We start from the raw sequence: 11,855 nt of genomic DNA on the forward strand, positions 1-11,855 counted from the left end.
GCCTCCTAGGCGCCAAGACGCGAGAGGGTTGTTTACGGTTACGTCATGGGGTATCTGGCAACGTCCCGATCAGGTTTATTGAAACGTGGCGGCAGTGCAGTCAAAGCTGGAGGCGGGGAACGGCTGACGGCCCCTCTGTCTCCCACAATGCTTCACGGGACGCTTCAGCCACTCTGTATCCCACAATGACCCGAGGCTCCAACCCTCTCTAACTGATTACGTGGTTTGATTCTCACAGGTAGGGGCAAGTCGAGCGTCCTAGGCAGATTTTATTGTTCCTCCCTCCCCCTTTCTTTTACAGTTTCAGAAACAGGTAGAGGTGTCAAGCGACCTGCGTAGTTCAGCCTACTAGTTTAGGGAATGGCCGCCAGGGTTCGAACCACAGTTCTCAAACTACTGTACGACGACGATTTCTGGAGCCCTAATTTGAAAAATGCAGATTCTGGGCCTCGCTTCCATAAATTTTTATTCAAGCATGTCTAAGATGGAGCCCAGGAATCTGCATTTTTATTAGCAACTGGGATTCTGAGGCGGCGACCCACGAACCACTTTCTTTGGTGGGCAACAGTTGTCCCCAACTTCCAGCCTACAGAGTTTGTTCAGAATCTTTTTTTTTTTTTTTTTTTTTTTTGTGGCGGGGGTTCATATTTATACTAGATGTTCGGAATCTTATTAGGGGATTACAAAACATTGAAAAAATATGAGGGCAGAATTTTATTCAAACCTCAGATCCTCTTCTACCCTGTCTCCTAGGTTTCTTTATCAGTCTCCCAGCATGTCTGCTTTATTGGAAAATATATCTCCTATTAGGCGGATCTGATACTTACTCTTGGCTCTGCCACTCTGTAACTGTGTAGTCTTCACATCTCTGGGCCTCAGTCTCCTCAGTTATCTGTAAATTGGAGATAATACCAAGGGGGTTCGTATAATACTGTGAGGGTAAACATAAATGTATGTGGGAATACTTAGTAATTGAACTTACCAGTTGGGTGAACTTGGACAGTTACTCAATCTCTCTAACGCTGCTTACTTATCTGTAAAATGAAAATGTTAATAGCAGCATCTTTTTCCATAAATTCTCTCCCAATCTGCTCATCTTCCAGTTTTCCTAATTTTTGTTAATGATGCCCAGTGAATGGTGCTCCGTGCAAAAACTTGTCATCATTGCTAGCTCCTTTTCCTTTTCCCACCACATTCATTCCTTCACTAAGTTCTCTTTATTCTACTTTTAAAATATATCTTGAATGCTATGAGTTTCCCCCATCATCTCCCAACCTCTTACTTGGACTCTGTCTACTCTTGCTTCTCTAGAGTTCCTTTTTCACATGATAGTCAAAGCGATCTGTTCTTCCCATTATATGCTTAGAGTGAAATATGAATGTCTTCTGTGGCTTGTTTGGTTCCTGGCTACCTTTCAACTTTATATCCTGTCGTTCTATACTCTGCTCTAGCTACCATGTATTTTTTATGCTTCAAATACACCAACCTATTTCCATCTCAGCGGGGCCTCTGCTCTTGCTATTCCTTCCGCATGGCATACTCTTCCCCAGATTTATCCATATATCTGCTTAAGAATTATATCCCTAATGAGATCTTCTCTGACCACCATTCCTAAAACAGCAACTCCTTCCTCTGTCCCTCACTCTGCTTTGTTTCCTTTGCAGTTTTCATCACGCTCTGAAATATTTTTATTTTCTTGTTTAGGCTCTGTCTCTGCCTCTAGAGTGTAAGCTCCATAAGGGTAGAGGCTTTGTCTGGCTTACCTAGAACAGTGCCTGGTAATACACATTTGTTGAATTGTTGAATGAATGGACAGGGATTTTGTGAGAATTAAATGAGAAAATGAATTTAGCATATTACCCTGGGCACATAAATAAGCACTCAGTGTTAGTGTAATTAATATCAGTAATAAATTGTAATATGTTTTAAAACATCAGGGGAGATGTATGTTTGTTAAATTGCTCATGTCTTGTTTTCTTTTTTCTTTCTTTTTTTTTTGCTGTGGGTACACAGGCCATCTGCTGCAGTGTCTCATGTCAGAGTTTAATCATCTTTTCCTGCCCACCCCAGATGGATGATGATTTGGAGAGCCCTGTCTCATTCTCAGTAGTGGGTCCCTGGGCTTGGATGGGAGATCTTGCCTCTGTTCCTCCTCCTAACTGATGCCCCTGCTGCCTCTTTCTACCTGTCTCACTGTCCATTCTCCGCATGGCGTAAACCTGGACTGACTCTCCTTTACATGAAATCAGAGCATGCCTGACCTCCCTCCCTCCCTCCCCCCCTTAAAATCTTTCAGTCGCTTTCCTTGATCCTGAAGATAAAAGCCCATTCTATTCTGTTCCATGGCCTGCAGTTTCTAAATGACAGCTTCCCACTGACAGCTTCCTCTTTCTGGGTCATACCCAGGCTCATTCCTGTCTTGAGACCTTTTCACCTGCTGTTCTCTGCTGCTTGGAAGGCATCTCCCCTAGATCTTCGTGAGCCTGTGTCCTCAACAAGCAGGCATTTCCTGACCACCCCTCTGAGTAGCCTTGCCCTGTCCTCATTCACTCTCTCACTTGCCATGTGCCTGGTACTTTTCCAAGAACTTACGTTAACTCATTTAATTCTCACCACAGCCATGTGAGTTAGGACCTGTTAGTCTCCCCATTTTATGGATGAAGATGTGGAGGCACAGAGAGGTGTCCTAGGTTGAGCAGTACGTAGTGAAGCTGGAGTTTCAAACTCAAGAAGCAGCTGGGCCCCTGCTGCTTCTGCATGTCCCATTAGTATTTTATTGGATGACTAGCGTCTCTATTAAAATTACCTTGTTCGTTTATCTGTTTACTTATTTATTGTCTCCTTATTAGAATGCAAGCCTCGAGAGAGGTGAGCTCTTACGTGGCTTGTTTACTGTTATATCCCCAGCACTTAGGAGGCTGTTTTACCACATAGTTGGTGTTTGGAAAGTGTTTGCTGGATGCACAAGCGACCTCTGAGGACAGATTCTCTCCTCCAGGTGTCCACAGCACTTGGCAGAGTCCTCCATTGCTGTGTTTACCACACATCTGGTTCTGTTACCAGTGTCTCACACCTCTCCTACCCTCTGCAGACTCTGGGTTCCTCCAGCCTGGGACTGCATTATTCCTAGAGGAAGCCTCCTGGCCCAGCCCAGTGCCTGGCCTACAGAGTGTGCCCAGGAAATGCTTAATGAATCCAGGGCCTTCAGATTCTGCTTTTAGAGATTGTAAAATAAGAAACTTAACATTCTTGCCAGAAAAGTGTAGGTATGAGGGCAGGTGCCCTATTCTCAAAAGGAGATGGCAGTTTCACAGTGTCTTTCCAGTTTGGAGAGGCACGGTCACTGTCTTTGAGCAATTGAATGACTAACTTCGTTATTGCTAATGATGGCTAACATTAGTATAGCAGTTTATAAGTGACAAATTCCTCAGTTTCGTTTGAGTCTCATCACTATAATGCTTTAATGCCAATTTTACAGATGGTAAAATGAGGCTTAGAGAGGTGAATCACTGATACCAGGTCATGCAGCTAGTGAGAGGCAGAACTGGGATTTTATTTACTCATTCGACAAACATTTATGGAGCACCGTCTATGTGCCTGGAACGGAGCAGAGTGTGGAGGATGCAGCAGGGACCAAGCTGGGTGAGGGCCTTGCTCTCTAGGAAGGCACCTTTTAAATGGGGCGAGGTAGACAGTGGGCAAGGGTAGAGAGAAGTGTGAGAAGTGGGTGAAGATGCTGCAACAGGGCTACGTGTTAGAGAATGATTCGGGGTGCAGCACTTTTCAGGTGGGATTTCAGGAAGGCATTTGTGAGGAAGGTGGCATTTGGGTAGAGACTGGAGAACGAGAGAGAGCTGGCCAGGGGAGGTCTGGCGGGAGAGCGTTCCAGCAGAGGGAACAGGCCCTTTCTGTCCCCACATGTGGCCTTCCGAGGAGGGAAGGATGAGTTCTTGGGTGCTGGGACTGGGCAGGATCCTCTTATTCATTGGGTCCAGCTTTCATTCCAGACAGGCATCTCCTTGTCACCTGTCTGGCTGGTTGCTGTCGCCTCTGCTTGGCTGTGCCTAGTGCTGGGGAGATGACCCCTCTAGTGATGCTACTTTGTCCTTTTTGGTAAACATTTCTAGTTCCTTTGTCTATTTCTTGGTGTCACCTCAAGTCTCCCTTGTCCCTATTTCCCCACGCCTTCCAGTTTCTCAGAATTCTAACAGAATGGCCACTTCCAGAATCACTCTTCCCTTCTCCGGGGCCTTTCTGTTTCTTGCTTGGTTTCTACCCTCCTTTTTTTTCCTCCTTCTTAACCTCTTCCTACATGCCTTCCCTTCACACAAACACATTCTCTCTCCCTTCCCCTCTCCGGCCCCATCTGACACCCCTGTCCTCTCAGAGCCTCTCTCTGCCAGGCAGACTCACTGTGTCTGCGCTGTTGGCTTGGGCCTCTTTCTTCAGCTGACTTGCCAGCATTCTTTCTGGTGGCTGGATTTTGCCATTCCTTTCACCTCAGGGCCTCCCAACAGGCTGCTGTCCGTGCTTGGAAGGCGCCTCTGTTCTTTGACTGGTTTTCAGCCTCTGGTCTAATGTACGCCTTCCCTCCCTCCCCACACCAGGCTCCCTGTGCTTCCCCTTCCTAACACTCATAGTCCCGATAATTAAATGATTATTCGTGTGCTGATTTGACCTATGGAGCACGTGAGGGGGTGGGAATACGGCCTGTATTCCCAGTTGCTAGAACAGTGCCTGACATAGAGTAGGTGCCCAGTAAGTACTTATCGATTAAGTCAATGAATAAAAGGATCAAAATTGGTATGAGATCATTCATTCAACTTGCATTACCCAGAGCCACCCCTTTGCATCAGGACCCTATTTATGTAATGAGATTCTTGTCCCAAAGAGTTTTCGGTCTAGCCGAGGGAGTGACTGCAAAAGCATTTTCTAAACCAAAAAAGGGAGACCCCTGCCAGGCCCTCCATATACATCCCCTCATGTCATGTCTAGAAGTGAGAGGCACCAGTATTACTGTTCTCTGATCAGCCTTCTATGCTATTCTGTCTTGTCTTGTTCTTTCCAGATAAGGCAAATGCCTTTTCTAATAGGAACCTCCAATCCTTAAAGAGTTAAGTAGCATTTATTGAGTGCTTACTGTATGCCAGACACTGTGCTTGTGCTTAGAATCATCTCTGATTCTGTAAGAGTTCTCTGAGAGAGGCGCCAGCCCTCCCGTTGATGCAGGTGGGGAGAAGCAAATGCAGAGTGCTTGGCCTAGTGAGTAAGCTGCTGAGCCAAGAATTGAGAGTGGTTTTGTATCTTCAAAAACTCCCACCCTTACAGAGTGGTGAGAGCCTTTCCTGAGTTTCGAAAGGTTTCCTCTTTCCCTGTGGGATTTCCTCGAATAGGGGGAAAATCCAGAATTTCCCCGTGGCGGGGGGGCTTAGTACAGCAATCTGGTGAAAAGGGAGAGCCCTGGGCTTGTCTTACACCTGCATTTGCATGACACGTCCTGTTTTCACTGAGGCGGTGTATATTGGAAGAAGGCATCCTGAGATTGCAAGGGAGCGGAGCCTGCTCTGTAAGCCATCTCTTGGAAGAACTGTTGAGCATCCAGGCAGAACAGAACTAGGAGAGGGGGAAGGGACAAGAGAGCAAGCATTGATTTTTCGAATGCTCGCTATACGCGAGGCATCTCATGTGTATTGATTATGCTAGACTGTGAGGCGAAGGGCGTTTGCCGGGATCTATAGTGTGCTCTAAGAACTTGGCCAAATGTAGGGTGACCTTATAATTTACCATCCACATTGGGGGCCTTTTGGGAGAGAAAGGGGTTGCTATCAATGATGCCGGACAAAAGATGTGAACTGGGACTGTCCCATGCAACTGGGAGGCATGGCAACCCTAGGGAGAAGGGAGATAAAACTACCCCTGTTCTGGTTATCTGTTGCTGTGTAACGCATCCCTCCAAAATTTGGCAGCTTAAAACAATAACGATCCTTTTATTATCTCTCTTGGTTTCTGTGCGTCAGGAGTTTGGGAAGGACTTGGTCGGGTGGATCTGGCCTGGAGTCTCTCATGCTGTTGTAGTTTGATGTGGATGGAACTGGAGCAGCTGGAGGCCGGCCAGACCTTCCCCTCTCTCTCTCTCTCCATTACACCTTAGGGCCTCTCTCATGTAAGGAGTTTGGGCTTCCTTACGACATGGTGACCTCAGGGCAGTCACACTACTTACATGGGAGCCGAAAACTTCCAGAGCAAGTATTCTGGCTAACAGGCTAGAAGCTGCATGGCCTTCTTTGTTCTGGCCTTGAAAGGTACGCAGCATCACCGCCACCCCTTCTGTTAGCTACCAGCAAGTCCCAAGCTTGCCCAGAGTCAAGGCGCGAGGCTCTGGAAGAGCATGAGGAGTGGGAGATGTGGTTGTGGCCATCCGAGGAGCATCAGATCTGCCACAGATGTAAACTGTCCTTTTCTAGACATCACCAGTTGGTTGTCTGTCTGCAAATGTGTGACTGAAGAGTTTAGGGCAAATGCCAGACAGAGTTTCTTAGGAAGTTTGATTGGGAGGAGGCCTGGATTGTGATTGTGGTTTACCAAGGAAAGCTGATCAGAGGAGTGGATGGAAGTACAGGAAGTGGGGAGTCACAGAGCCAGAGGCTGGCATTGTCCGGGGAGCCGGTTCTTGGCTGCACTGGCTGGCACATCATCCCCATTTCCTGGGCAAGGCTCTCTGTTCCCTCATGAGCGTCTGCTGAGAATTGCTGCCTCAGAGTAACGCTGTCCCTTGTTCTGACTCCCTCACACCAAGCAGCCCTGTGAGACCATGAATCCTCACGGAGCTTTACTGCAGGGGAATATGTGCTGGTTAGGCTGACAAAAACACCCCGTCCTGCTGGCAGTTGTATATCCTGATCTCCCCATCAGTGGATGGATCTTCTGTTTATGCGTCAGCCTTACAAGCTTGGTTAAAGGGAATCTGCCCTTGCCTTGCGTGCAGATATACCTCAAACTGTGATGGATTCACCAGGGTCTCCTTCTGAGGGCCCCTCCTTGGGGCCAGCACTCTTCCAGAGCAGTAACCTGCATCTCCTTACACGCCTTCTAAGAACCACTATAGGGATTATCACTCCATTTTATAGATGAGAAAACTGAGGTGCATTGAGGAGCAATGTCTTCCTCAGGTCAGCCAACCTGTAAAGGTACAGTTGGAACGTGTGCTTGCAATCAAAGCTTGCTCTGAAAACCAAACAATTTCTCAGGAGGTTGGGGCAAACGTTTAGGGGCAAACATTTGACAGCAAACCTGATGTGAATTGAATGCGACGTTATTTATAGTCTTTATTTTATCTCCCTTAGCATGACTATTCATACATTCTGCTGTGGAAAAAGTAAAGGGTTTATGGAGTATGTCCCAGAGCTGGCCAGGCAAGTTACGTACTATATGGTGGGCCCACTATAAAACTTTATGACACCCAAAGACTTCTAAGTTATCAGACACATCGAGCCCCAAGGTTCAGGTAAGGAATTGTGGGTTTGTACCAAACTTTGCCATCTCAGCGATGTGGAAATCGCTGCCCCCATTTTACAGATGAGAAAGATTGAGAATCGGGGACATGATGCCTCTGGCAGACTCTGTGAAACTGCAGTTCTTTATCATTCTGTTGGAGGGGTGCAGCCAGAAGGGAAGCCTTTGAGTCATCAGCCCCCCAGCCTCCCAAGAGCCTTGTCGCCCCAGTAAATTTTTTAAAATAGAAAACCTGGAAGGATTAAAGCCCCAAAGGACGCTTCAAGTTCCCCGGAAGAAAGGGAGGTTTTCTGTACATTCCAATGGTTGGCATTCAAATTTATTTTTTATCTCAGCTGGATGTACACTCACCCGTCACAGGATCAGTTCTCAGAATAGAGAGGTACCTGTTGAATCATCCACCCCATTTCCTGCCTCTTGCGGGCATCTCTCCAAGTGCTGAGCCATCCGCTTCTCTCTGTGGCCTAAGATATATCAGGATTTGCAGCCCTGGCGACGGGAGACAAAATAGACTCCCATTTCCTTTGGAACCATTTAGCTAGTTTAGAGAGTACTTGACTTTTCAATGGGATGAGCAATACTCAGGCCTCTCCTTGGCTTTTTTCTTTCTGCGCTATGCATTTTATTCTGTTGGAAGCTGGGGTTTGGTGTCCTGAGGACAAAGTAAACGCTGATTTTGGCTTGATCTGGCTGTGGTCATGGGCCACTAGGTGCCCGTCCTTGAATCTCACGTCCACTTTCTGCAGCACATGCATTGTTCTCTCCTCTGTGCCATGTGCCTCTTTTCCCACTGTCCTCAGGACTGGAAACCATGCCTGGCAGGTGCCTGGAGAGCCTTGTTGGGGCCAAGGGACCACAGGTGACATTTAAGGGGGTCTCGTGGGGGCACTATGGCATCACGGCAATGCAGGCAGACATCTGTGGAGACAGACCACCTGAACTTGGATCCTAGTTATCACTTGGGCAAGTTGTATGACCAAGCTTTGGCTTCCTCACCTATAAAATGGATGGGATCATAGAGTGTAAGTGGCGAGAATTAAGTCAGGTGATGCGTAATGTGCTTAAAGCAGTAAACCCTTAATGTGAGGCAGTCAGATTGGCATGGTCACCAGAAGCCTGTGGGGGCTTTGACTGGGACAAGATCTTGTGACATTTAAAAAAAAAATTTTTTTTTTTAAGGCAAGGCAACCCTTGGTTGACCTCACAGATTGCAAGGACCTTGTCACCTTACAATCTCTTATTTATTTATTTTTATTTTTTATGCCTATAGGCCTTCCTAGGTGGTCTCCCATCCAAGTACTAACCAGGCCCGATCCTACTTAGCTTCTGAGATCAGGTGGGATCAGGCTTGTTGAGGGTAGCATGGCCATAGACTTGCAACATGTTAAATGTAGTCACTGATCACATATGAGGATCCAGTCCCTGAGCTGGTTGCCCAGGGTTCAGAGACAGACCCAGTAATGCTCTTGAGTAGCCTGGGGTTTAGTGGGAAAGCAGGTGTGGCTAATCCAGGGGCTGCAGTACCTATGCAGTACTTAACGAAAGAAATATTAAGTCTACATTTAAAAAGCAGATTTCACATAAAGATTCAGAGTTTTGGCTTCTCTTAAGATCTAGCAACATTGGGCTGGCTTTGCTGCATGACGACAAGAAGCTGGGGTTGAGTAGGGGCTGCACTTTGCCAGGGGCATGCTACTTTGCCACAGTCCCCACTGCTCCCAATTGAATCACATCTGACATTCTTCACATTCATGTATGTTTGCTGCCTGGCCCTCTGAGTATTTATAGATAAATTACCATGTAATGTCGTTAGTGCCGTGGGAGCACAGTGAAGGATAATAACTCAGCCTTGGGTAGTCAGGAAAAACTTCCCAAGGGAGGTGAAGTCACAGCTGCTTCTCTGTAAATCCTGTGGATACTACTGGACACCCTCATCTTTATGGCTCAAGGACATGAATAGAGGATACAGAGTTAGAGCTGGCAGGGATCTCTTGACATAAAGTAACCAAGGCTCAGTGGCTTGTCTGAGGTCACACAGCCAGCCGATGGCACAACTAGGCCTAGAACCAGGACTGTCAACCAGAAATAGGTGGGGGCCTCCAGAGTCAGGAGCATCTGTACTCTGGAATCTTGAACTTGAGTCCCCTCTCTGCCACTTACTTGCACGTGACCTTGGATAAATTATTTTATCTTTTTGAACCTCAGTTTCCTTATCTGTAAAGTAGGGCTAAGGATTCTGACATCAAAGGAATGTTCTGAGGGCCAAGTGGTGAGAAAATGGATAGGGGGAAGCTCATAAGCCCAGGAAGACTCTAGACATGGGGTGCATTACGATGGTTCATACCAGATATTGGTACCATCTGTTTGACAGGGACCTTGAAGGGAACCTGTCCCCCCATCTGCCTTTGCCAGCCCTTCATAGGAGCATGCATGGCCCTTTTCCAGGCTTGGACCCAAGAAGGGAATGTTTTGGGATTTTCTGACCTTCGCTGTGAGCAGGACCCTGGGTGCAGAGCCCAAGGGCTCCGAGGTCTAAAGAGATACTGAGATAGAGGTGAGAAGGAAGCAGAATTTCCTGGGAAAAAGAAGAGAAATGTCAATGTTTTTTTTTGTTTTGTTTTCTTCAAGACACCTACCACTGGGGATGAGGGACCACCTTTACACCCCCGTTCGGTGGCTGGAACTCTTGCGGTGATACAGTATTGTGCATGGCTACCCGACTTGGGGGTCCCACTGTCCTGAGTTCAGACCTTGGCTTCCTTATTGGTTGTGTGTCTTTGGGCAAAATTTCAAAGTTCTCTAAACCTCAGTGTCCTCGTCTGCAAAATGGGCGTCTTGAAAGTACCTATTTTATATAGTTTCTGGGGAATTAAATGAGATTATATGGTAAACGGTTTAGCACAGTGAGAAAATCAATAAATGCCAGTTATTACTATTATTGGAAATATTGTACTACTAATAATCATCCATCATGTTTGTACAGCATTTTACTGTTTATGAACTAGTTGTGCTTTTCTTCCCCTTTGACTGTTGCAACAATCCTTTCAGGTAGCCAGTGCAGGGGTTATAACCTCATTCATTGCACAGATGAGAAAACTGGAGCCCTCAGAGGGCAGCGGTCTGCTCAAGGTCACACAGCTCGTGAGTGGCAGAGCAAAGTTCAAGTCTTCGTAGATGAAGGATGAGCAGCTGTGTCCACAGGGTCAGGCCAGACCACCTGATGCAAGGTTGGGCCACTCCTTGGGCACTCCAAATCTCTCAAAGACCCCTTTGTAGATAAATAATCTGCAGTCTTGCTTCAAACCTTTATTGTACCTGTTTATACTCTGAGCCTGTACCACCTCTGAGGGTGAAGAAATTTCTCCTTGTTCTGTGGTGTCAGACCAACTTACCTTGCATTTGTCCTAAAACGACCCCTATGGGGTTCCCAGCAGCCCCTACCCACCAGGCCCGGTGCCTGTTTACCACAGGGTCCTTTTGTTCTGAGCTATGGCCACAGGATGGTGCTGTTCCACAAGACATGAAAAGTCACGACCGTCACCTGGACTGCGCTTCAATGCATCAAATATCAATCAAACACCTACTATGTGCAAGTCACTGTGGCTGTTTCACTTATTCGTTATTGCTATATTAAGATATATAAATAACAACGGCAATGACAACAACATTGATACAGTTTTTCATAGCTGAGCAATTTACATGGATTATGTGGTTACATTTGCCACATGTATCCTGATATATTAGACGAGGTGAATCTTTCCACCCCCATTTGAAGAAGAAACTGAGGCACAAAAGAAGTGACAAGACTTGTGGAAAGGCACAGAGTAGAGTGGCACATGGTAGGCACTCAGTGAATCACAGGTGGTGAATTGAATGGGTTGGACACAACGTCTGTCTCCTCCACGCTATTCTTTGTCCGTGAGAGCAGGGATTGTCTTATTTGTCTTTCTGTACCCACTGCTAGCACAGCGCTGGCGGGGGGCCTCAGCAGACCTCTGCAGCAGGGAGAACAGAGGCCGGGGGCTCCCTGCAGGCCGCTCAGCCTTCTCCGAGGTTACAGTGCTGGATGGCGCACCGGTCGCAGTTTCCCGGCCAGCCCGGAAGCCTCTCTGGGTGCACTCAGGCTGAGACGCAGCCTCTGGGTATGGGCTGGTGCGAGAGACTGCAAAGAGAGGTCACTGCTTTCACCATGAGGCTTGGGCAGGGCATGAGTGACTCACCATAACTTGGCTTCTGAAGGCTGCCAGGTGGCTGAGTGGTCAGCAGTGATTCATTCATTCATTCATTCATTCAACAAACATTTCCTAAGTTATGCCTGCTGCATACTAAATGCTAGGGATACA

The 11,855-nt window shown here is 47.1% G+C and overlaps 1 long non-coding RNA gene across 1 annotated transcript in view; it reads left to right on the forward strand.

The window, feature by feature from the left end:
* The first annotated feature begins 1 nt into the window (after position 1).
* LOC111735990 overlaps positions 2-11,855 on the forward strand; it is a 41,464-nt gene continuing 29,610 nt past the window's right edge. The window contains exon 1 of the long non-coding RNA XR_002779056.1: positions 2-238. This is a non-coding gene — a long non-coding RNA (uncharacterized LOC111735990). The remainder of the gene's footprint in view (positions 239-11,855) is intronic.

This window comes from Pteropus vampyrus, unplaced genomic scaffold (genome assembly GCF_000151845.1).
Source record: "Pteropus vampyrus isolate Shadow unplaced genomic scaffold, Pvam_2.0 Scaffold16, whole genome shotgun sequence".
NCBI classification, from domain to species: Eukaryota; Metazoa; Chordata; class Mammalia; order Chiroptera; family Pteropodidae; genus Pteropus; species Pteropus vampyrus.